The 23,392-nt window shown below is 48.0% G+C and overlaps 2 long non-coding RNA genes across 3 annotated transcripts; one reads left to right on the top strand and one right to left on the bottom strand.

Moving 5' to 3' along the window:
• Positions 1–81: 81 nt before the first annotated feature.
• Positions 82–4,726, top strand: LOC131488723 (uncharacterized). The gene is made up of 3 exons (XR_009250263.1): positions 82–187; positions 345–481; positions 4,622–4,726. It is a non-coding gene; the product is annotated as an uncharacterized LOC131488723 (long non-coding RNA).
• A 2,686-nt stretch (positions 4,727–7,412) lies between these two features.
• Positions 7,413–21,954, bottom strand: LOC131487478 (uncharacterized). 2 transcript variants are annotated; one of them, XR_009249760.1, is made up of 4 exons: positions 21,587–21,954; positions 13,936–14,047; positions 13,330–13,435; positions 7,413–7,949 (listed from the first exon to the last, which is right to left on the bottom strand). It is a non-coding gene; the product is annotated as an uncharacterized LOC131487478 (long non-coding RNA). The 2 variants fall into 2 exon arrangements; XR_009249761.1 differs by lacking the exon at positions 13,330–13,435.
• Positions 21,955–23,392: the final 1,438 nt, after the last annotated feature.

Here is a 23,392-nt window from a genome sequence, read left to right as displayed (position 1 = left end):
TCACAGATCCTGAAAACCAGGGGCATGACTCTTGGGGCCTGGCAAAGGGGGGGCGGGTAAGGGGAGCAAGGCTCGATTCTAGTTCTAGAACTCTGAAACACCAGACAGGAACTGAAGCAGCACCTCCATCGTTGGAGCCTGGCTACAAGGGACAGGGGAGGACTGGCTAGAGAAGAGGTGGCAGACGGTCAGAAGGACCCGGCGCTAGGCTGCTGATGCCGAGCCAGACCTCCTCCTGACCTGGGGTGGTCGGTGGGTGGGCTGAGCCTCAGGAGGCGGCGGGTGTGGTGAGGGGATGTGCTGAGGAGAGGAGGAGGTCAGTGCCTCATGTATCTCCCAACCAGGGATCTGTGACTGACGATTGTTCCTCACTTGGGACCAGCACAAGCCACCACCAACTTCAGGCAGGACTCCAGAGAAGGTCTGGATTCTAGAGCCTTGCTAAGTCTACCAAGCAGTGCCCAGAGTTGGGGTCCAAATGGTAAGTGCACTACACCCCCGGTCTGAGACCCACCCACCACTGTCAGCCAGGCTTCAGATCCACTAGCTCACAAATAATTATTCTTCAGAACAGAACCACTCACAGTGCCCGAGGGCACACATTTCTAAAGCTGTTTCCATACACAGGCATTGTCAGGTTGGCCTTGGACTAAGCACCTACCCTTAACAGAGCAGAGCACTTCCTAAATGATAAGTACTTTACAAATACTGATGAGTTTAGTCATCCCATGACCCCAAATAAATTTTATTAGCCCCATTTCACACATGCAGACACTGGGGCTCAGGTTGAAGCTAAGAAGAGCCCAAGCTCATCCTGCTGGGGGGTGGCAGAGCTGTGAAGGGGACCCCAGGTGTCTGATTCCAAAACTCAGGACCTGTTCACAGGGCTGTCTGTATCATGCTTGCTTCATAAATAAAAACATGGATGGAACTTCAAAAACCAGACTCAGAAATGCCAATGGTCTCAGAAAACAACAACAACAAAACAGTAAACACAGTGCCATTCTCTAAGACCAGTTAACCAGGGGGGAAAGGATTTTATATAAGCACAAAAGTGCCTTTGGGAATACGAGCCCCATGCATTAACGTAATGATTATTCCTCCCGCCTGGGCTCTAACTATATTTTTATTAGGATGCTTTACATATTCTTTAGCTTTTTTAAAATGCTAAACTGACTCTGAGTCAGTGCCCAAAATCTAGGCAGTACATTTATAGGAAGTGAAAGCCCCCCCACGAAAGAACTCCCAGAGGCCTGAATTAGTGGTTTGTATTGTAAGGAGGTGAAAATCCACATCTCTCCCAGGAATGCCACTGACCTAAAATTCAAACCAAACTAAATTTATGGAGGGAACTCAGCTTGAAGGCTCATCCAGTGGCCTGAATACTTACGATCACACACTGTTCTAAGATCTGCACCAGGCTCCTCTGTTAAGGTTGCCTGCAGTCCAGACTCTGGAGAGTTTGGTGACTCCACCTGTGGCCAGGGGCAGAGGGAAGCTGGTGATGGGGATCAGGGATTTGAACTCAGTCAGTGACTGAATCTCCAGCTGGGGAGAGAAGCTGTGTATGAGATAAGGTTTCGTAAATTATTTTCTCTCTTCAAACTCAATGATTTACAGAGTCACAGGGTCTCTCATTACTGGTTTTGGAAGTAAATTATGGGCATCATAACAAGAAACCAGTTATGATGCCCATAATTTACTTCCAAATACTTCAGCATAGAGAGGAACTCAATTTTCTAAGATGTTGCCCTAATTGAGAGTCTACAGACCAGGGGTCATGAGCTAACATGCACACTCAGGATGAAGCCCATATGTCAGAAACGACCGGTGTAAGCACTTCTATTATTTTTTTTTCATCCAACAGCTAAGGCTCCGAAAATTAGCATGTTGCATGTCAGAAATGAGTTTTATTGGAGAAAATGGTAGCATATTGGCTAGCAAGATGAATATCAGAAATGAGTTTGCATTGGTGGAATGAAAGGGGTTCAGATATGCGGTCTGGCTGAAAATAGTTTGGGGACAATACTCATCTTTGTGTGACAAGGACATAAGAATCCTAGGAGACCCGTGCCTTTCACCCCTGAGGCACAGTTCTGGGTCTGGTCATTGGTTTAGGAGGCTTTCTCGCCTTGTGATGTCGACCAGAAGCATGGAATCCCTCGGATGGGATTTTGTCCTGTCTACATTGTCCTTTCGCACAAGGTGAGGTTGGATGTAATAGGATGGAGAGCAGGGACTTTGCAGAACTCACAGAACAGGTTGTGAGAACTGTCTTATTGCCCGCCTGGCGAGTGAATAATTGTCCACCATGCAGTGGAATTGGGCCCGAAGCCTGCTTTCCTACATCACAGGCGTGAGATTGGGGGTGGGGGTGGGGGGCGGCTGCCAGTTCTTCCCACCTCAGGCTTTGGCAGCTTCTTAAGATTGCTTGTGACCTGCTCCCCTCTTCCTGAGTCTTTCTACAGGAGACAGAACCTCAGGGTATCTTTGTCCTTCATCAAATTCATCATCCTTGCATCTAATTTGCTTTTAATTTTTTTCCTTGGGAGTGAGAGCTGGATCAGCCATAGACAGGATTTTAGAACAGCTCCTGGCAAGGGGTCATCTGATGAGAAGTGATTATGCTCTCATTGGCCAAGCAATTTATTGCCAACCAAATTCTTGTTGCCAGACGAATAAAGCCGGTGTTCATTCTACCCACTCAGGGTCCTAAATGACTTCTTAGAGCCGCCAGTGAGAATCAAAGGGCATTAAAGACAAGCGCTAGGGGGCACCTGGGTGGTTCAGTTGGTTAAGAGTCCGACCTCAGCTCAGGTCACGGTCTCACAGTCTGTGGGTTTGAGCCCCGCATCAGGCTCTGTGCTGACAGCTCGGAGCCTGGAGCCTGCTTAGGATTCTGTGTCTCCCCCTCTCTCTGCTCCTCCCCTGCTTGTGCTCTGTCTCTCAAAGAACTCCCAAAGGAGTTCTCAAAAATAAACAATAAAATAATAATAATAATAAAAGACAAGTGCTGGGCACAGAGTCTGCTCCACAGAGGCCACAGCCAAGGGGGGCCAGCCTCTCAGACACACAGGTGGACCTCTGCTTGCCCACCTTGTGACATTCCATCCCTAGAACACTGGGAGGTCAAAGCTGAAGGGGCCCTCCAAATCATCCCACCCAACCCTCTCCTCATCAGATGAGACAGCCCAGAGAGGTTTTGTGACTAACCCACGGTCACACAGTAGAGCTAGAAGGAGGGCTGTGCCTACTCCCAAACCATTCCTCAATTCAACTCAATAAACATTTGTCAAGGGCTCAGGGAGTAACCAAGTTCCCCACACTTGGTGAGCTCACACAGATGCAAATAAGCCTGACAAAAGGCAGAAAGTGGACGCCCAGTGGTGAGTCATTCAGGAAGCTGAATGGTCCTTGGTCTTGTAAATGACCTGGAAGCTCCATGAGGGAGGCAGCATCTGGCCTGGGCCTTGAGAGATGAGCAGAGTTTAGAGCGGAAGGAAGAGAGATAGAGGAGGGGCCCTGATGAGAGCTGCCCGAGACCTCTGAGGTTTGCAGTAGGAACACTCTGCTGGGCTCCAGTGGAATGTCCAGAGGCCCCTTCCGGCTCCCCAGATGGGACCTTGCATGAAGTGAGAATTCCAGCTCCATCTCTGGGTCTGGATGGCCCCTGAGGGGGGTTGATGCCAGGCTCACTTCCTTTCCTGGGAGTCCTTCTCTCTTGCTTCCTTCATCTCCTCTCCAGGCTCAATGGCTCCCCTAGAATCTCAGAGTCTCTGGGGCACCAGCTGGGTTCTCCTTGGAAAAGCCAATCTCTCAGCCTCCCATCTCCCCTCTTCCTAGCAGCAAACCAACCTCACTGAAGGTGTGCCCAGACCCCTCCGGCCCCCAGAGCACACTTCCCTCTCACTGTCTCATTTTCTCTTCACCACGACCCACTGGTATCCATCCTTCCCCCAACTGTGTAGGTGAAAACCTAAGGGTCCCAGGAACTCACCCAGACCCTCCTTCTGGTGTGGGTGGGGCCCCCTCTCCAGACCCCATCCTGGAGCAGCAGATCTCAGACAGACCCGCAACTGATTCCTCAGCTCTGAATCCTGCCTCACCACTCACCAGCCCTGTGACTTGGGCAAATTACTCCACTGTTCTCTGCTTCAATTTCCACATCTGGAAAATGATAATAATAATGACATTTATCTTGTTTTGAGGATCAAATGTGTTAATACATACAAAGAATAGTGCCTGGCACATAGTAAGTATAGTGCAAGTAGTAGCTGTTATTAGCATTAACTGTGATCTAGGATTCCAGCAGATTCCTCCCATTAGATTACTTAGCATCCCCCTGTGCCCACAGGGGAGTTGCTCAACCTCTGTGCCCACAACAAGGCTGGCCCTGAAGACAACTGGCATTCTTCCTGAGTTTGTCTGGCTTTCTCCCATCCTTGGACCCCCTCTATTTCCCCCTCTACCCTCAACATATCCTCACCATGAATCCCCTTCCCCACACCCACACCTAGTGGACAGGCTCCCCCAAGACTCTATGTGAGGAAAGGACTCTCTTTGCATTCAAAGGCCTGGGTGGCTCAGTTGGTTAAGCGTCCCACTCTTGATTTTGGTTTAGGTTCCTGAGATGGAGCCCTGCAACAGACTCTACCCTGACAGCATGGAGCCTGCCTGGGATTCATTCTCTCTCTCTCTCTCTCTCTCCTCTCTCTCTCCCCCTCTCCCTCTGCCCTGCCTATCAAAATAAATACAAATAAAATAAACATTAAAAAAAAAAAGCTGTCCTTTACAATGGTGGCTTGAATATTCAGTACAAAAAGAGTTGTCTCCTTTAAGAGCCCAGTTTTGAATGAAAAAGAAAGCTTTCCAGTGAGAAGCAGCTTTGAATCAACTTCCTAGCCACAGAAAAGGGATTATCAGCAGAAAACCATATCAGCTACTTAATTGCAAAACCATCCCCAAGGCCAAAGTCTGGTCTGGGCTGAGTGGCAGCCTTGGGCCCTTATAGCTACTGCTTCCAAGATCTGCAGAAGACATCACAGTGCAGTAAAGGGGATCTTTGTGGGAGCGCTATTCTCTGATACTGGGGAATAACAGAGGTGACCTAACAAACCAGTGCTTGATTTGACCTGTTGTCCGTTAGAGCCATAATCTTTGGATGCCTAAGAATTACCTTAGGGAAATGGAAGAACCAAGAAAGGGGCAGTTCTGGAGCTCCTAAATGGATCTGGCCATTAATATTGCCCCGGTGCTGCGCCAGCTTTGCCCAATGAGGGAAATAAAATACCACTTTGGATTTGCCTCGACCACCCCCTTTTGTGGGCTGATGACATGTTTTGTGGTGTGCAGGTGTGAAAGGAGCAGAAGCGCCTGATTGACAGTAGGGGCTTGGCAAATGCTTAATGAATGAATTTCCCCAACGTTGATGATCCACCCATTTCCACTTAAGAACATTCAGGGATCTTCTCAGGGTTGCTGGTGGAGTGTGATTGGTTAAGGGCCTAAGCCACCTAAGTGCCCCCCCCCCCCCCCAGCAATGAAGGAAGGAGGATTCTTTAGAAAATTTTATCTCAAGCTTTTCAAGCAGAAATAGTCAAAGCTTAAATAGCTGAGCAGCAGCTTCTTTCTCCCTGATGTGTATCAGTGAATTGAAGCTTTTCAGAATCCCTGTGGAGCACCGGGATGGTGGGAGGTATGGAGGGCAGGATGTTGCAAGGGCAGGTTTCCTGGGAGTGTTCGGGAATTCCTAAACACACCGGGAAAGGAAAAACCAAAAAACAGCCAACTCTTGCCCCATACCATCAGAAAAAGTGTCACATTTTATGGAGATTCAACTACCCCCCCTCAACACACATTATCTCAAGGCCAAGTCCTTCCAAGCCACTCAGTTCAGTAGCCTCCAAAGGGGAAAAGATTATTCTAACATAGAACCCCATCTTTCTCTTGGACTGTCGTCGCCAGCCTTCTGCCAAGGTTACCTGTCTGTGGTGCTTCATCCAATCATCTTCTACACCATCACTAGAAACATGCTTCCAAGTCACAAATCTGGTTAAGTCAGTTTCCTTCTTATACAGCCCCAATAGCTCCCAATTGTCTTCAAGGTAAAATAAGGATTCTTCAACCTGGCACTGGCCCCCCCACAAGGTATATGGTGTGTTGAGATCCCTGACATGGCCCAGCATTCTCTAGAGGTGCCCTTGCATGGACCACAGCTTGCAGGAACCACAGCTTCTATAGTAGACCATATTGGTTATTAAATGCAATACTGTACAATCTTGGATGCAAATAACTTGTTTTGCGAGTGTTCCATAAGACAAGCAAACATTCCTATTTCAAGTTGATAAATTTCAACTTGATAAATGAACGATGTCTTGCAATATGAGTAGTACAGTGATGCTGAATGTCACATGATCACAGCTGAGCCAATGGTTCTTCTCTCTCTCTCTCTCTCTCTGCGGGATTGTGGAGGATTACCAATGCAATGTCACATTTCCATGAAATCCTCAAAAGGAGGCAAAAGCAAGTGTCATTGGATAGGTTCCTTGTTAAAGTTACACGAAAAGAAAAAGATTCCATGGAGCCAATAGCTGGCAGTGATTCTGTTAGTGATAGTGAAAGTCGTCCTACACAATAACCCTCTTCTCTCATGTCTCCCTCACACCAGCCATGAAGGTTTTCAAAGGTAAGTGTAGGCTAATTTGTTTCTTTTTCTTTATATTTTATATTTTCTTTATTACTTTGTATTATATATTACAGTATTGTAATCATTTTTATATGAATATTTTTGGGTTGTGGAGCAAATCATCTGACTTTCTGTTGTTTCTTATGGGGAAATTCACTTTGATATACAAGTGCTTTGGATTATAAGCATGTTTCTGGAATAGGTTATGCTCACAAACCAAGGTTTTACTGTATTTTGAATATTACTCCTGACTCAGTCAACAAGACTACCCTTATTTTTCACCATTTCCTTGTTTGCTTATTTGTTGAATGAATTAAAGGACATTCCAATAAGCAAAGCAATGAATGATATGTAACCTAGCATCTGTGACCTTGTCAGCCTCGTGAAGGAAGGAAGCCCATGGGGGTATGTTGGTGAACAAATAAGGTGCCATCCACAATGACCACAGAGATGGGCACTTGGTCAGTGTCTTTCATAGGTGGGCTATACCCAGGCCAAGTTATCAGCCAGCCAAGTTCAGAATGTAGACTTTTTTCAGTGTACCCCCAAATCATCAGTCTTTCAGGGTAAACACAGCTCAAAAGACACTGATGCAAAGTAAGAATGCAACCTAACTATTCATAAAGGTGACTGGAATGCTACTATCCCTCATGCAGGTACTTCAGTTGATACCCTTGTAGTTGCAAGAGGTAGAAATTCTAACTCAAAATGACTTAAGCACGAAGGAACTTTATTTGTTTTCAAGGCTGAAAGTTCCAGAGGTAGGTCCAACTTCAGGTCCTGCTGGATTCAGGGCTCAAATGGTATCACTGGGACTCAATTTCTTCCTCTTTTGGGTTCTGTTTTGCACCACGTGGACTTCCATCTTAGGCTCCATATTGTTGCAAGATAGCTTCCTGACCTCCAGGACCCCATCCTCTCAGCTTCCAGTCTAGCTGGCAGGAATAGGATTCTCTTCTGGAAGCCCCAGTAAGCATCTCACTGCATCACTTGGGTTCTCATTAGGTCATGTAGCCATCACTGAATTCATCCCTTGTGGCTAGGACAGGAACATTATGTTCTGATTGCCTGAAGGCTACATCACCTGGGGATCTGGGAGCGTTTCATCCTTATGCCAAGAGTTGGTGGATGAAAAAGAGGGAAATAGGATACTGGCACCACAATGCTCCTTGGAAAATCCAGCTGACACCCACCATACCAGGATACTCTTTCAGAGCATTGAGGAGACCAAAACATTCTTCAGAGGCTTGCTTGCTTGTTGTGTCTGAATAAGACAAGAGGAATATTAGGAGGCAGAGAGAATTATTTCCACTAAGATCCACGAATTGTCCTCACCACAAAACAGACCTGTCTCTAGGACAGAGCTGGGGCTAGACTACCACCCCTCCTCTCTGAAGCCCACTTTCTGTGTTGGACCCCTTCCCTTCTGCTGGCACATTCTGTCTTTATCCAGATGGGTTAACATCACTGATTCTCTCCCAAAGTTATCGGTGAGTCACCATGCCCAGCCTCACCCATCCCATATGGGTACAGGTGTTCTTGGCTTTGACTCATCCACCTTGATATAAATGAAGTGCATCTCCACAGTTCCTTCTACTTTTCTTAGTGCTGTCCTGACTTAGTGCTGTCAGCAGCCCAATGAAATGGCACCAGGTAGAGACCTCCATGCTTCTTTCCTAGGTGATGTGATGAAAGAAACAAGAGGGCAATCAACATGCCTGTGTCCATATGGCTAGATAGGGCCAAGCTACAAGCTCCCATAATGAACCCCCGCCTGTACTTGTTATATAAATGAGGCTGCCTGTGGAGGTCCGTAAGCAGGTAACAATCCAGTCTCTCTTCAACTCACTGCCAAAATGGAAGACTAGCCCTCGTAGTGGAGGTGAAGACACTCTTCTCTTAGCCACTCCAAGCAATTTGCTGATACTTTCTCCTATCCTTGGCCCCTAAGCCAACCTCAGAGGCACTGCCCTTGTTATTCATAGGCTGGAGGGACAAGTCCTCTTGACGCTGGGGCAGGAGGGTGGGGGGAGCAGCTGTGTGACAATCGGTCCCCAAAGACTGCCATGGCTCCTATCTAGATGCAGTCAGTGCTCAGATAAGACAAGACAAATGGCAAACAACATTTGGACTGACAGGTGCCATTTATTAACGTGCTCTAGATCAATGGCATCCGAAATTAAAACGTTCTATATCTGTCATATGTCCTCAGCAGGCCCTCTGGCAGGGTAGAGATGCCAGCTACAGATTGGTGTGAGGGTAAGGACGTGGAGGAGGGGAAACTGTCAGCCTTGGGGCATGTGGCACTTCCCACCAGAGCCACAAGCAAGGCTCCCCAAACTGTGAAGGCTCCAGAAGCTTCTCAAATAAGTCAGAGGATTGGGAGATGGAAGTCCAGACAGTAAGACTCCACAGCTGGAGAGTCGAGGGGCATGTTCTTCAGAGTTTCCCAGAAGATCAGGTGTTGTCCTGGGCATGGGACTGAAACATCCAGGCCTCCATGCCTCCCATGGAGAAAACCAGCCCACAATGGGAAAAAGCCTGTTTTCTGGCCCCCTATGGGATATGTGGGCATAGCAGATGCTGTGGCTGCCCCATCCCATATCCCTCAGCAGCCCAAGTTCACTGGCAGTTGTGAAGACAGTCCTCAGGCCTCACCCCCTGCGCCCGGTCTCTTGTCTCTGCCTGGCTGACTTCTCTTAGTGGCCCAGCACAACCATGAAGTGCAGTGAAGTTCATGCGAGGGGCTGGGGGTGGCAGAGGGTAGAAAAGTGCCCCACCTCCTCGCTCTCCACTGGCACAATTCTGAGGCAAGGGCCACATGGTTTTTGGAAGGTCCCCAGGGGAATGCCCACAATGGTGACTTGTTAATTAGCTCTTTGCCTTCTGTATCTAACTTTCCCCACTTCCTCCTGGCATCCAGGGATCACTTTCCGGATAAATAGTGTGCCCTTGCCTTCCAGGAATGCTTCTATGTTTGCTCTGTACCCTCTTCTCTTCCTCGGAGCCTCCCTAGGGTCATAGAGCTTTGCAAGCAGAAGACACAAAAAGGCCCATTCTTGCCTCTTGGCTCCACCCTGATTGACTACAAATCCCAGAACACTGTGGGCCCCTCTCCTGCCCTCACTCTCACCTTGGCCCTGGGCTTGCCAGTTGGCAGCCCAGCCACAGCTGGGGGTTTTCTCTAGATCTTCCTGGACGTGGTGGAGCCCCAGAATCTGTGTAGGCACAGCCAAAGGATATGGTAGTAGAAACAAGGACGGTGCTTGGCTTCTAGCTATGGCATTAGCTATGTGGCTTTGAGGAAAGACACATAGCCTCTCTGAACCTCAGTTTCCCCATCGCTATAATTGGGAAAGTATCCAAACCCATCTCACGTGGTTGTGGCTACAGTCAAACAGGGTAAATATATGTGAAACTCTTTGCAAACTCTAACGTTTTCCACGGCTGGTATTCAGCTAGTACACACTAGAACACCTCTGTTATTCAGGGCTGCTGTTGGCTCTGATTGGTTGGAACCTGTGCTACCCCTATTATTAAATATTTCACATATCACTTCTGACTAACACTACAACTACATGCACATCTTGTTTCTCCTGCTTGGCAGCAGCTGGCCATGCTCCCTGAATAGTAGAATCATAGCTCGTCTCTGAGGAGAGTCCTGGGGAGGGCCACGTTCCTCTGAGCTCCCCCTTAATCTGACTGTGCCAAGAAAAAATGTTGAATACCAGACACACAGGCATCCCCCAGATAGATCAATCCCGTTTCAAACATGCAAACACAGAGCACATTGTGCAAATATGCCACAAGGCTGGCTTTGAGGCCCAGTCCGTTGCTAAGGAGTCCAGTAATTCATCCAGCCTAATTAAGCATGTTTACAGGGCTACATGTTCTCCACCACCCATCCACAAAAAGGCCCTCAACCACGACTCGGTTAATTAATCAGAGGGCTGTGTGAGCGGGTGCTTGCTCGCTAGTAGAGAAAGGTTTCTTCAGGTCAGGTCTACATGATTCAAGCCCTGAACAATCCTGGGAGGTTGGGGAGGGCAACCTGGGGACAGGCCAGTCGGTGCTCAGGGTTGGGCACTGAGCGATACACCAACACCACTAACTGTGGCTGAATATTCACAGTGAGGTAGGAAGAGGAGCAAAGGCCTTAATTAACATCTGTTTGCATATTCATTGTCAACTGTGAGGTATTTAAACCAAGCTCACCCATCATAGAGATCCATATCGTGACTGGCAGAAAAATGGTAAGATTTCTTAGTCCTGAGTTTGCTTTAGAGTAGGGGAGACTGAATATTGCCTGGTGTGATAATCATTATCCAAAGTAGACTCCAGCTTAATTAAACTCGCCAGTGAGTATAAATACCCCCTCCACCACCCTGCGCCTTGTACCAGGAGTGAGTGTTGGAGCCAAGAACCAAGCTTCATCTCACACCAAAGCCCACGCCCTTTCCCCTGAGCCACTGCCTTGTCCTGGTTTGGATGGTCCAGAGTCCATTGTTCTGTGTCTCATGGGGTATGGGGAACCCTGGTTTAATTCTGACATTCTGGGTGGATCAAAGAATTCAGTGAACAAGTTGGGAGAGCACTGCAGGAGGAGCTCAGATACAGGGTCGTGGGTGACAGCAGGGAATCATCAAGGGTCCCAGGAAAAAGCTTAGTTTCTAGGGAAGCTGCACAGGGATAGAATCCAGTCATGTCAGCTGGGGTTCAGGTTAGGGTTCTATAGTTGGCTAGACTACCAGAGTGGACCCTGAATCCAATGACCAGTATCCTTACATGAGAAGGGGAGCTGAGACCCACAGAAGGTGAGGTGATGGCAGAGACAGAGATTGAAGCACTATTGTTCACAAGGCACAGGGCACCATGGACTGCCAGCAGCTACCAGAAGTGAGGACAAGAGACATCCATGTCCCTTAGAGCCTCCAGAAGGAACCAGCTCTGCCAATGTCTTGATTTTGGACTTCAGGCCTTCAGGACTGTGAGAGAATTATTTCTGTTGTCTTAAGCCAGCCAGTTTGTAGTAATTTGTCACAGCAGCCCTAGCAAACTACAGGCTCCATTCCTGCTAAGACTCTGGGACAAACCAGGAAATGCCCGCAGTCCTGTGACTGCAGGCTGAGGCTGGGCCTGGGCCTGAGAAGGACAGCAGAGTCTCTCCCCAGCATGCACAGGCTGACCGTAGAAGCCCCAAAACTCATCTCTTGACTTGAGGGAGCGGCTGGAGCTTCATGCCTTCCTGGTCCCCATGCAAGTGAAGTTCTTCATGATGCCTGTCAGAATGACTAAAATTAACAACACGAGAAACAACAGTTGTTGGCGAGGATGTGGAGAAAGGGGAACTTTCTTGCCCTGTTGGTGGGAATGCAAACCGGTGCAGCCACTCTGGAGAGCAGCATGGAGGTTCCTCAAAAAGTTAAAAACTACCTATGATCCAGTAATTGTACTACTAGGTATTTACCCAAATAACACAAAAAATGCTAATTCAAAGGGATATATGCACCCCAATGTTTATAGCAGCATTATCTACCATAGCCCAACTATGGAGAAAGGCCAAGTGTCCATCGACTGATGAATGGATAAACAGGATGTGGTATATACATACAATAGAAAATTACTCAGCCATAAAAAAGAATGAAATCTTGGGGCGCCTGGGTGGCTCAGTACGTTAAGCATCCGACTTCAGCTCAGGTCACGATCTCACAGTTGGTGAGTTCGAGCCCCACGTCGGGTTCTGTGCTGACAGCTCAGAGCCTGGAGCCTGCTTCGGATTCTGTGTCTCCCTCGCTCCCTGCCCCTCCCCCACTAGCATTCTGTCTCTCAAAAATGAATAAATGTTAAAAAAAATATGTAATGAAATCTTGCCATTTGCAATGACGTGGATGGAGCTAGAGAGTATAATACTAAGTGAAATAAATCAGAGAAAGACAAATACCACATGACTTCACTCATATGAGGAATTTAGGAAACAAAGCCAACAAGCAAGGGGGAAAAAAGAAAGAGAGAGAGAGGCAAACCAAGAAACAGACTCAACTATAGAGAACAAACTGATGGTCACCAGAGGAGAGGAAGGGGGGGTGGTGAAGGGTGAAACAGGTGATGGGGATTAAGGAGTGCACTTGTGATGAGCATGGGGTGATGTACCGAAGTGTTAAATCACTGTATTGTACACCTGAAACTACTATTACCCTGTATGTTAACGAACTGGAATTTAAAGAAAAACTTAAAAAAAAAAGTTCCTGGTTAAGTGGTTTGGTGCCCGCTGCTAAGCAGGGCTGGGGCAGGCAGAAACAGGCCCAGGGCCTGAAGTCCAGCAGTTCCAAAGATTTATGTGGCTCCCTGCAGCAGAAGTGTGGTCTGACAGGTGTGTGCAGGGAAGGGAGAGATGTACTCACCTGGCCCATCTTTATGAATTGACCATACATTTGAAAGAATGGATGTAGGGGGCTGGCTAGCTGTCACCCCACCGTCCGGGGCTGGGTTCAGCTTCTCTGATACAGAGCTCAAGGGTCCCCTTTATTTTCTCCTCCCCATACTACTTGCACTTGAGGGAAAGAGAGCCTGCCCTCGACCCACAGGGGCCCTGGCTGAGGGGCCTAGGTCAGGGGCCAGGGCTGAACATAGACAGGAACTCCTACCTGCAGCATCCTGGAGGCTGAAAAGCAGAGAGCCTGGTGCATGAGTCCCAGAGAAAGCTGAGATCCAGATACCTGGAAGACAAAGCACAGACACCAAGTCCAAAGTCTCAAGACACAGAATCGAAATGTGGGTGTGAAGCCAAGGATTCAGAATGGAGCAAAATGGAGTTTGGAGAGAAAGCAGGCCAAGAATGAGCAAGGAGAGTTTAGGGTACGTGCCTTGCTGCTGTTGTGCTGGGGGCTGTGGCTCCCTTTCAAGGGACGGTGGGACCTCAGTGCATGCCCCGGGGAAGACCGGAGGCTGGTTTAAAGGGCCTGAGGTAGGGGCGCCTGGGTGGCTCAGTCAGTTAAGCGTCCGACTTCAGCTCAGGTCACGATCTCACGGTCCGTGAGTTCGAGCCCCGCGTCAGGCTCTGGGTTGACGGCTCGGAGCCGGGAGCCTGCTTCGGATTCTGTGTCTCCCTCTCTCTGACCCTCCCCCGTTCATGCTCTGTCTCTCTCTGTCTCAAAAATAAATAAACGTTAAAAAAAATAAAATAAAATAAAAATAAAATAAAATAAAGGGCCTGAGGTAACCTGACACTAACCAGGGAGTCCCATGCTCACCTAGAAAGGTCAGGCCTTCCACACTGGGATTCAGTTGACAGAGGGTCAGATGCTCCCCTCCAAAACTTCCAAACAAGCCTTCAAGATAACATCTTGTCTTCAAAGCTCAGGCCTGGGAAAGGGAGGAGAGAGCAGAGGGTGACAGAATGAGTAGCAGTAAACCCTCCACAAGCTTCTTTGGAGTGCAAACCCTGTGGGCTCAGAGCTGAGGCCCTGCCCTGGGCAGTGATGCCCAAAGGTACTCGTTGCAGGCCCCTGGACAATGCAGCAGAAGTATCAGACGTTGGGACAAGTTTTCCCAAAGAATTCAGATTTGGAGTGGCCATCTCACTCTCCCTGCCCTGAGTTCCCTCTGCTGCAGAAGCTTCTAACTTAGTTCTGGGCCCCGGAGCCTCCACTGGTAAAACCCCTGGGCAAAGCAGGGGGCCCAACCCTTCTGGTACAGGCTCATCGTCTTAGATGGTGAACAAGCAAGCAAACCAGAATAGGCCTCCCCCAAGGCAAGAGGACACGTGGGTCAAAAGTCGGCCCAGAGCCCAAACTGAGCACCAGAGGTCACAAAGACTGCAAGTGGGCTGCCTGGGTCGATTCTGACTTTTCTGTGACTTCTTTGAGGACATCCTCATGGACCACAGGGGGAAGCATCCGCACGCTTTTCCCCCAGGGAGTTGGCTCACCCTCTGGCCTCATTAGAGTTTCAAATGCAAATTTAGGTAGAGCAGCAAAAATACATACATTAGTTACAGAATCACATCAATATGTAGAAAAGGTCTGATGCAAATTGGAAAGTGACATTTGGAAACTCTTTGATAAATGGCTGTGCAGAACTTAAGATTCCATTTGGAAGTTTGATGTCAAATAGGTGACATGTGGCTTTCTACGGGGGGCTCCTGCCTCCCGGGCTCTGCCCACACACAGCTCAGAGACTGCTTTGGAAATCCCATCAGCATGCAGGTATGACTTCCAGCCATCAAAACGGCTCATTCTTTCCCCCCTCCAAATTATATCATCCAAAGCTGGCCAGGCTAGTGGAAAATGGACCCTCAAAGGGGAGTGCCGGAGGGATAGTAGATGGCACTCTTCTGGGCATGGCAGTTCGGCAGAATGTGTCAAAAGCCTTGACATTCTTCATGGTTCCTGAGCAAGGTTTTCACTTCTAAGAATTAAGTCTAAAGATATGGTTAAGCCTGTGCACACATGCCACTCTCCCATCCTCAATTTAGTTTAAAAAAAAAAAAAAATCAAACAACATTAAAGACTTTTACTTTGGGAGAAGGAGAAAATAAAATAAAACTCAAAAGTAGTTGGCTATTGGATTTAGAAAATCTGTGGTCTCTTGTCTATGAAAGGTAAGGCTTTGAGCTGGTCTATATGGAAGAGATAGCGACAAAATAGGAACAAAAGAACCTAGCACAACAAAGTAGCAGAAACTTGAGGGTGGGGCTCCTGGGTGGCCCAGTCTGTTGGGCGGCCGACTCTTGATGTGGGCTCTAGGTTTGTTGAGCTCGAGCCCCACGGTGGGCTCTGCACCCACAGTGTGGAGCCTGCTTGGGATTCTCTCTCTCTGTCCCTCCCCCATTAGTGCTATCTCTCTTTCTCTCAACAGAAATAAATAAACTCAAAAAAAAAAAAAAGAAAAGAGAAAAAGAGACTTCAGATTGGTCCCTTGGCAACTCAAGTAAGGGGTTTGGGAAACTGAGACAACCAAGAGGAGAGGAGACAGGAGAAGCATTTGGGAGAGAGGGGGCCAAGCAGTCTGCTGGCAGGACCTTGGACCAAACAGAGAGAGGCAGTGAAGAATCCTCAAGGGAGGAGTAATGACATCTAATCTAACCTTTTCCATCTTGAAACCCCATTTTACATAAACCCTTTAACCCAGGTCATTGTACAGTAGACTTGGGTTAAGCGTCCTGAGGGACATGGAGGAGGGGGAACCAGGCAGCTCATGGTAGGAATGAGGTGAGGACAACCCAACACTGGAACAACTAACGGGAGAGGTGGCAGGTGGTGAGAAGGGTACTGTGGGGACTGGAGCGGGGGTGTAGAAGGAGAAGGGGAGCACCGTCCTCCACCCTCCCGTCCCTCATTCCCCAGTGGCCTCAGAAACATTAGCCAGGAGGTGCCAACAGGCAGAGAAACCACATCAAAATGTCATCAGTGATTATCTCTGGATGCAGATGCTGGGATGATGCTTTTGGGGTTGAATTTTCCTCTTTGCTTCATGTATTCTCAATGTTTTAAACAAGTTGTATTACTTGTGAATTTTTTTTCAAGTAAAACTAAAAAAAGAAACCAATGTGCAGACTTGCCTGCTGTAGGACTTCACACACTTGATGGTAGACAGCATGCCTTGCCCCAAACCAGGGGAAACACACAGCCATTGGAGACTGACTCCTCTCCCAAACTGCACAGGACATTTATTCAAGGCACTTGCCAGGCTAGCTCCAGGGGTAGAGCCCCTGTTGTTCCCAGTCTCTGCCAACAAGGCTTCCAGAACCTCTAAGAACTCTCAAGCAAGAAGGCAGCCAAGGCAGAGTCATTATAAAAAGGATCATTGTTACACTCACATTTTCTAGGTCTAGTGTTCAAATGCCTTAGAAAAGATGTGGAAGGTGGCCCTTTCTAGAAAAGAAAATGGTCATGCCTCCCAGCTACACAACAGACTCCTGCTTTTATCCCTTCAGAAAATTCAAAGAGCCAAGGTTTCTGAGTTCCAGCCGCGGCTGCGCTTATCCACGACGAGAACCCCATTCTGTTCTCCATGCTCTCTCTGGCCTCATGAATCTTGGCAGAGGGCTGCTTTCCTATGGTGATGACTCCCATATTAATTTAAGTCTTTTCAAGGCATACTTGCTAATTAAAATGTGAAACAGTTTTTATTCCTTTAATTAAGATACAAGATGGGAAGCATAATTTAATTCGGTCCATTGAAAATATCAGTATTATTAGCTCCATAACTTGCTTCCATTAAAGATGACTATGTTAAACATTTTTTTTTTACTCCTGTACTTGCTGGAGCTTTGGTATATGCACTGACTCAGTCCTGAAACTTTTGTGGGAATTTGGTGGCTGTGACCCCTTTGAAAGAGCTGTGTGGAAGCCAGAGTCACCAAGTACTTCAGCTTTAGGACCCTGTCTTAGGTTGGGTGCCCCAAGAAGCAGACCCTAAGAAGGATTTGAGTCCCAGCAATTTGCACAGGAAGTACTTTTAGGGGAGTGAGGAGTGAGACAGGAACAGAAAGAGAGTCAACTCAGGTGGGTGCATGAGCTGGGAATTGAGGGTAATCTCACAGGGGACATCTGATAGTGTAGACTATGTCTCTGAGCTGTGCCATCTGAGTGACAAGAGAGCTGGGTGTCTTGCCTCCAACTGCCGTCCCTAATTGGCCCAGGGATCCTCCCAGGAGTGTCTGCTGTGCTGTAGGTCCAGCCACCCCCTCTGGCAGAGAATTGCAGACATTGAAGAGGGAGCCATCAGTGTGAGGTGGTGAACGCTAAGAGGAGATAGGCAGGGCATCAATGGCCTGGGTTATGTCCTCACAGCCCTGTCCTCTGCAATTGCACAGACTGGGCAGAAAGAGACCAGAAGGCATGCAGGAAGAGTGTCAATCACTGACTTATTGACAAGTTCTTTCCATGGCCTAAGAGACAAAATCATGGACTAGTGGCCAGAGTCCTCATTTGGAAGTCTCTAGAAAGGACTGAGAGCAGAAGTGTTACTCTCCCACCCAAAGTCAGAGACAAATGTAGGGAATCAGGAGAAGCAAAATCAAGGGCCCAGAGATGGGAATGAGGGTATAGTTCTAAGGTCATTTATCATCCATCCATCCATCCATCCACCCATTCAGAGAAGCCTGTCCCCTTACTGGCCAAGCAGGCTACTTGAGAGGGATGAAGCAGGAGAAGCAGGTGGCCCCAAAGCTGGCCCAGTGGTGCTTCACAGGCTTGTAGGTGATAGAGAACTCACCCATGTGGCAGCCAACCATCTCAGACTCTATCTGCACCCGGTTGGAGGGGCCATCCCGTGGGAGCTGGAAGTACCAGCTTCCTCCAGCTGAAGACAGAGAGTACAGCTCTCAGTGTGATCCTGTACTAAGTGGGAGAACTGCAGCTGGAAATGGGGAAGTGAATGCATTGTCTGAGACGTCTGAAAAGTATGAGAAGTCACCAGTGGATCAGAACTGATACTGGACAGTCGGCTGAAAGGAGATTTTGCTGGTGAGACCTTGCATCCTAGGCGGGGTTGAAAAGGAAGGGTGGTGGGAATCAAAAAAACAGACTTCAGGAAGGAGAGTGGGATTTGAGAAGCCTGTGCCAGGGAGCTCTTAGCAAGTCAGATAGGACGAGCTGGATTGCAGCCCAGACTGGAGGATATTGGACAGGGTGCACAGTAGGAGAGGTCCTGTGTCAGAGGAAGTGCGGGACAGCACGAGCCTAGCATTGGGAGCCAGACCTCCCCAAGGTTCAAGTCCTGGCTGTACCACTTACTTACTGAGTGACCTTGGGCAAGTGGCTTAGCTTCTCTGAATCCCTGCATAGAATTCTGTAAGGGCTAAATAAGGTGACATGGAAAAAATGCACAGCATAGTGTCTGCCCCATGGCGGGACCCCGTAAAAGCTACTTCCTGCCCCTCCTTTATCTTAAATTATAACCTGTATAACATTCTGGGGACCCACACCTTCGGGAGGTCCCATAGTGGCAGCGTCTGACTGTATGTGCACTTGTCTGTGTGCATGCCCTTGTGTGTAGAAGTGGGCAGAAGTTTGCCTGGACAAGAAGGAGAGCCACATGCTGTACCCCCGTTTCTTTGAATATACCTGTCCTAAACAAAACTAGGTATGAACAGCCCCTCCCTTCCTGCTTCTGGCATTTCCCAGACAGGTAAGGACACTAAGGCAGAAGGGACTGAAAGGTGGTGCCCCCAGTCACACAGCTGGTGATTGTCAGAACCAGGAATGACCCCCCCCCCCCTCCCCACTACCACCAGGTCCAGCCCCTGGAGGTTCAAGCCTAGGACATTGTATCTTTTAGGGTTGTGGTAGGAGTGTGGAAGTGAATATTTGAATCTCAGCAGCACTTGTTTCTAACTGAAGGGATTTTTTTCTTCCCACCCAACAATTCCTTCCAGGAAGGGACAGGTGACACATCTGAAGCTGGAGGCAGAAACTGACTCAGCCTGAGTAACCCAGGCCCCAAATTCCATCCAGAAATCCTTACATTCTGGGAGAGGCAGGAGCTGGAAAGTAGGGCCTCAGGGAGAGCTGACTGTAGTGCTCCCCCTATGGGTGAGCACCAGAACATAAGAGCATTTTGAATCCTTAAAAAAAAAAAATTTTATGTTTATTTATTTTTGAGAGAAAGTGCGAGCAAGGGAGGGTCAGAGAGAGAGAGACACACAGAATCCAAAACGGACTCCAGGCTCTGAGCTGTCAGCACAGAGCCTGACACAGGGCTTGAACTCACGAACCATGAGATCATGACCTGAGCCAAAATTGAAGGCTTAACCGACTGAGCCACCCAGGCATCCCAAGAGCATCTTAAATCTTAAGAGGTGGGGCCCTTGGGTTTTAATGCTAATGCTGGCTACCCAGAAGGTCACCCCTTTCTCTGGTCCCACAACTTGTCACACAGAAGCCCCCAAGGCTTGCAGCCCAGGGGCTCTTCCTGTGGGGAGTGCAATGGAAACCCCAGAACAAAGTGAAACTACAGTGCAGCTGTCTTCCCTTTAAAACAATATGTGGGAAAAGTCACCCTCGGCTGTCAGACCACATTATGAAGGGCTCACTCTCCAACTCAGGAATCTAGTCAAGCTAAAGCTCTTCCTGAGCACAGAAGAGCCCCCTACAGCAGGTGGTGGAGGCCACCTCCGGCCCCCTGACCCAGGAAGCCTGTGACATAAATGGTCCCCCCATTTCCTGATGCCTGTGCTCCCTCGCATTGCTTTTGGAATTTGACACTGGTCGCTTGAGCTCTGTTTACCACCTTTTAATCTCGCAGCTTCGATTATGTAGTAGCCATGCAGAGCAGGGACAATCCAGAGGACCAAGAGGCAGGTAGGTGAGTGATGGCAGAAGTGATACCCACAGGGGTAGCCCAGAAAACCCACAGCTGGACTGATGAACCCACCGGGGTGAGGGTTTTGTGCGCCACCCCTTGTTACAACCTCCCCACTCGCAGTTGTCAACTTCGAAAGGCATCCCCAGGGCCTGATCTGCTTCCCTGGAGGACTCTCAAACCTGTATCTCCATTCTGTTCTTTGCCCTAAGCTCCAGATCCATTTATCCAGATGTTTCCTCCCAAGGGTCCTCCAACACAGCAGACTCACTGCGGGAGAAGACAGTCCAATCTGTCCCTCTTGGCATCACCCTCAAGTTCCTTCCCATCTGTTTCCCATCTCTGTGAATGGTGCCTGACACGTTGACTCCGCCTTCCCCGTCCCTCCTGGCCAGGCTTTCCTCCTGTCCAGGAAGCTCTACCTCCTGTGTGCATCTCGACTCTGCATTTTCCCCATCCCCCCTTAATATCTCACATCTCAATTATTTTCACACCCACTTAGGTCTTTTTGCACTGGTCTTGCCCCAGCGTTTAGCCCATCTGCCTGGAACACCATTTCTTTTCTCCATTTCCCTCCTCATGAGCCTTCTTCCTCTGAGAGGCCTTTCATGGTTTCTTCATGTAAGATGAAGCACAACCCCTTCCCCTGTGGACCTCTAGACCTTGACACTCATGCCTCCATTTGAGCCCTGGACATATGGAACTGCCATTGATTATTGTCTTGCCTTCCTCCCCACAGGGCTCCTTGAGAGCAGGGAACAGGCTTTCTCCTTCTCTGTGTCCCCAGTTGGAACTCCGTTCTTGGCAAATAGTAAATGTTTCATAAATGTTTTGTTGACCTAAATAGCCCTGTAATAAAGAGGGCAGTCCCTTTTCTCCCATATCTGAAGGATAGGGAAAGTGAATTTTGTGTTGGTATCTTTCTATTCCCAGACCCCAAATATCTAAACCAGCTGAATTTTTTAGCAATTGACTCCATCCAGTGCAAGCACATCCCTCTCTCAATAGCCAGGAAGTCTTTTGTAAGGAAATTTCTTTGTCTCCCATCACATTTCTTTTTGTTTTATATTTGGAGCTGTACTTCCATTTCAGAGCCTCAACACCTAATATTCCCTGTGGAAAGGTGAAACATAGCTGTGGTGCTCTGTCTGATTCTGCTGGTCCCACTGTCAGGGAAAACAGGTTCCTTCCTTGGCTGAAGCTCCCACACTCAGGAAGGGAAGACCATCCACTTGACAGCCCAGAGCTGCACATGTGTGAACACTCCGTGTTTGAGAATGATCCTACCACACACACCAAACGAATAACAGAAAATCAGCCTATATCACCTAAGCCCCTGGGTATAACTTGGCATCCATAAAAATCACAGAATTCTCTCTCAGTGATGCTCACAGACAAGGACTTTTCCAAATCACTTATTGCTTCTGAGAGAGAATATATCTGCTTTGGGTTCCATATGGACTTTGTGCATAGGCTTTCTCACTCATTCAGTAAGCATTTATTGAATACCTACTGTGTGCCATCCACTGATCTGGGCTCTGGGCAATTCAGAGATGAGTAGCAAAATCCCTCTTCGTTGTTTGGACTTTTGCTTACCTTTTCTGCTACAATGATTTTCTCCCAGCCTTCCTTACTTTCTGTCTTCTGAGTGTTTTCCTTTATATTTTACATCACAACTTCCTTTGGTTTTATCACAAAATCAATTGCAACCTCCCCACTGCAGGCAAAACAGTTGTACTTAAATGGACTTCAAGCTTTTAAATCTATTTGGGTTACATTTTCCCTATCTCATCTACTCAATCACTCACTAATCCATCCTTCCTTCCTATCTACCTTTTTCCCTTCCTTCCATCTACTAATACATCCATGCACCTTCCATCCATCCATCTATCCATCCACCCATCTATTTGCCCATCCAGCTATCTGCCCATCCAGCCAGCCAGTCTGCCAGCCATCCACCCACCCACCCATCCATCATCTATCTATCTTCTGTCCATCCAAATATTAATACATCCATTTATGAAGCAGATACTATGTCATAAACAACTGGGCACTGGGCACTGGGCATACTGAGCTGAATAAACACAAGCCCAACACTAAAATAACTTATAATCTGGTGGGGGAAAGGGAAATTTTTACAAATGTTTATGAGGAGTATGAAGAGAGCAGTGTGAGAATCAAAGGGAGGAGATGATTATCCTAGAGAATATGGGAAGATGACTTCACAAAGCTGACATTTGAGCTGAGTTTGGAAAGTGAAGCAGAAGGGAAAAAATGCCACCCAAAAGAAGTAGCCACTGCAATGACTTAGAGACTTAAAATAACAGGCTGTGAACAGAAAAAAACAAATGTCAAGAAGCTCAGTATGATTGGGGCAAATAAGGCACACGTGAGAAGAATATAAACTAAGGTTAAAGGCAGACTAGCCAGGTTTGGAGGATCCCAAATGTCAGACTAAGGTCTCTGGGCTGTTTTCTGGAAACCATAGGAAGCCATCAGATGTCAGCAGTTTGGAAAAACGGTTGTGGCTGCAGAGGATCAGTGAAAAGTGGCTGGAAAGGAGGCTGGGAGGCCAGTTAGGAGGCCAGTACAGTGGACCAAATAAGAGATGAGGCCTGGAGTGAAGGCATGGAGGGGGCGGAATGAAGGAGAGCAATGGAGAGAAAGGATGTCCCTCTAGATGTTGAAAGCGAGCCGTCTGTCTCAAAGGAGTCAGAATAAATAAATGATCCTTGTGATGCAGCCAAAGAGCTTGGTAAGGTCTTCTTGGGGCCCAGCTGCCTGCAAAATGCTCTAAGCCCTGCCTGACAATCAGAGGAAGCAAGCCCTCTGCCAGCCCAAAGTGAATGACTCTCCTAGAGAAATGTACTGGTGTCTGCCTTGTGCTGACCTCTGACAGCATCAGGACCCAAGTCAGTGAGACTGTCCCTCTCGGCTGGAGCTCACGATGAGGCAGCGATCAGAACACAGCTCTCAGTCCTTCCGTTTGAGGTGACCAGGTTTCCATATCTACAAGCCTTACCGGAAGACGGAGTCCAGGGTGTGATAAATTACACACACTCTCTCTCTTTTTTAAAATTTGTCTTAATGTTTATTTATTTTTGAGAGAGAGAGAGAGAGAGAGAGAGAAAGTCAGAGTGTGAGCAGGTAAGGGGCAGAGAGGGAGGAAGACACAGAATCTGAAGCCGGCTCCAGTCTCTGAGCTGTCAGCACAGAGCCCGACATGGGGTTCAAACTCATGATCCATGAGATCATGACATGAGCCGAAGTTGGACGCTTAACCGATTGAGCCACCCAGGCGCCCCAAATCATACTCTCTCTTGTTCTCAGTTTCACACCCTTAGAATTCAACATCACTGTTTTATTAACAGGCAATTTATTTGTTAGTTCCATTTTTTTCCC

Source organism: Neofelis nebulosa, chromosome 10 (assembly GCF_028018385.1).
Source record: "Neofelis nebulosa isolate mNeoNeb1 chromosome 10, mNeoNeb1.pri, whole genome shotgun sequence".
NCBI classification, from domain to species: Eukaryota; Metazoa; Chordata; class Mammalia; order Carnivora; family Felidae; genus Neofelis; species Neofelis nebulosa.
Note: the sequence above shows the minus strand (reverse complement) of the source record. Positions and strands in the feature narration are given on the sequence as shown.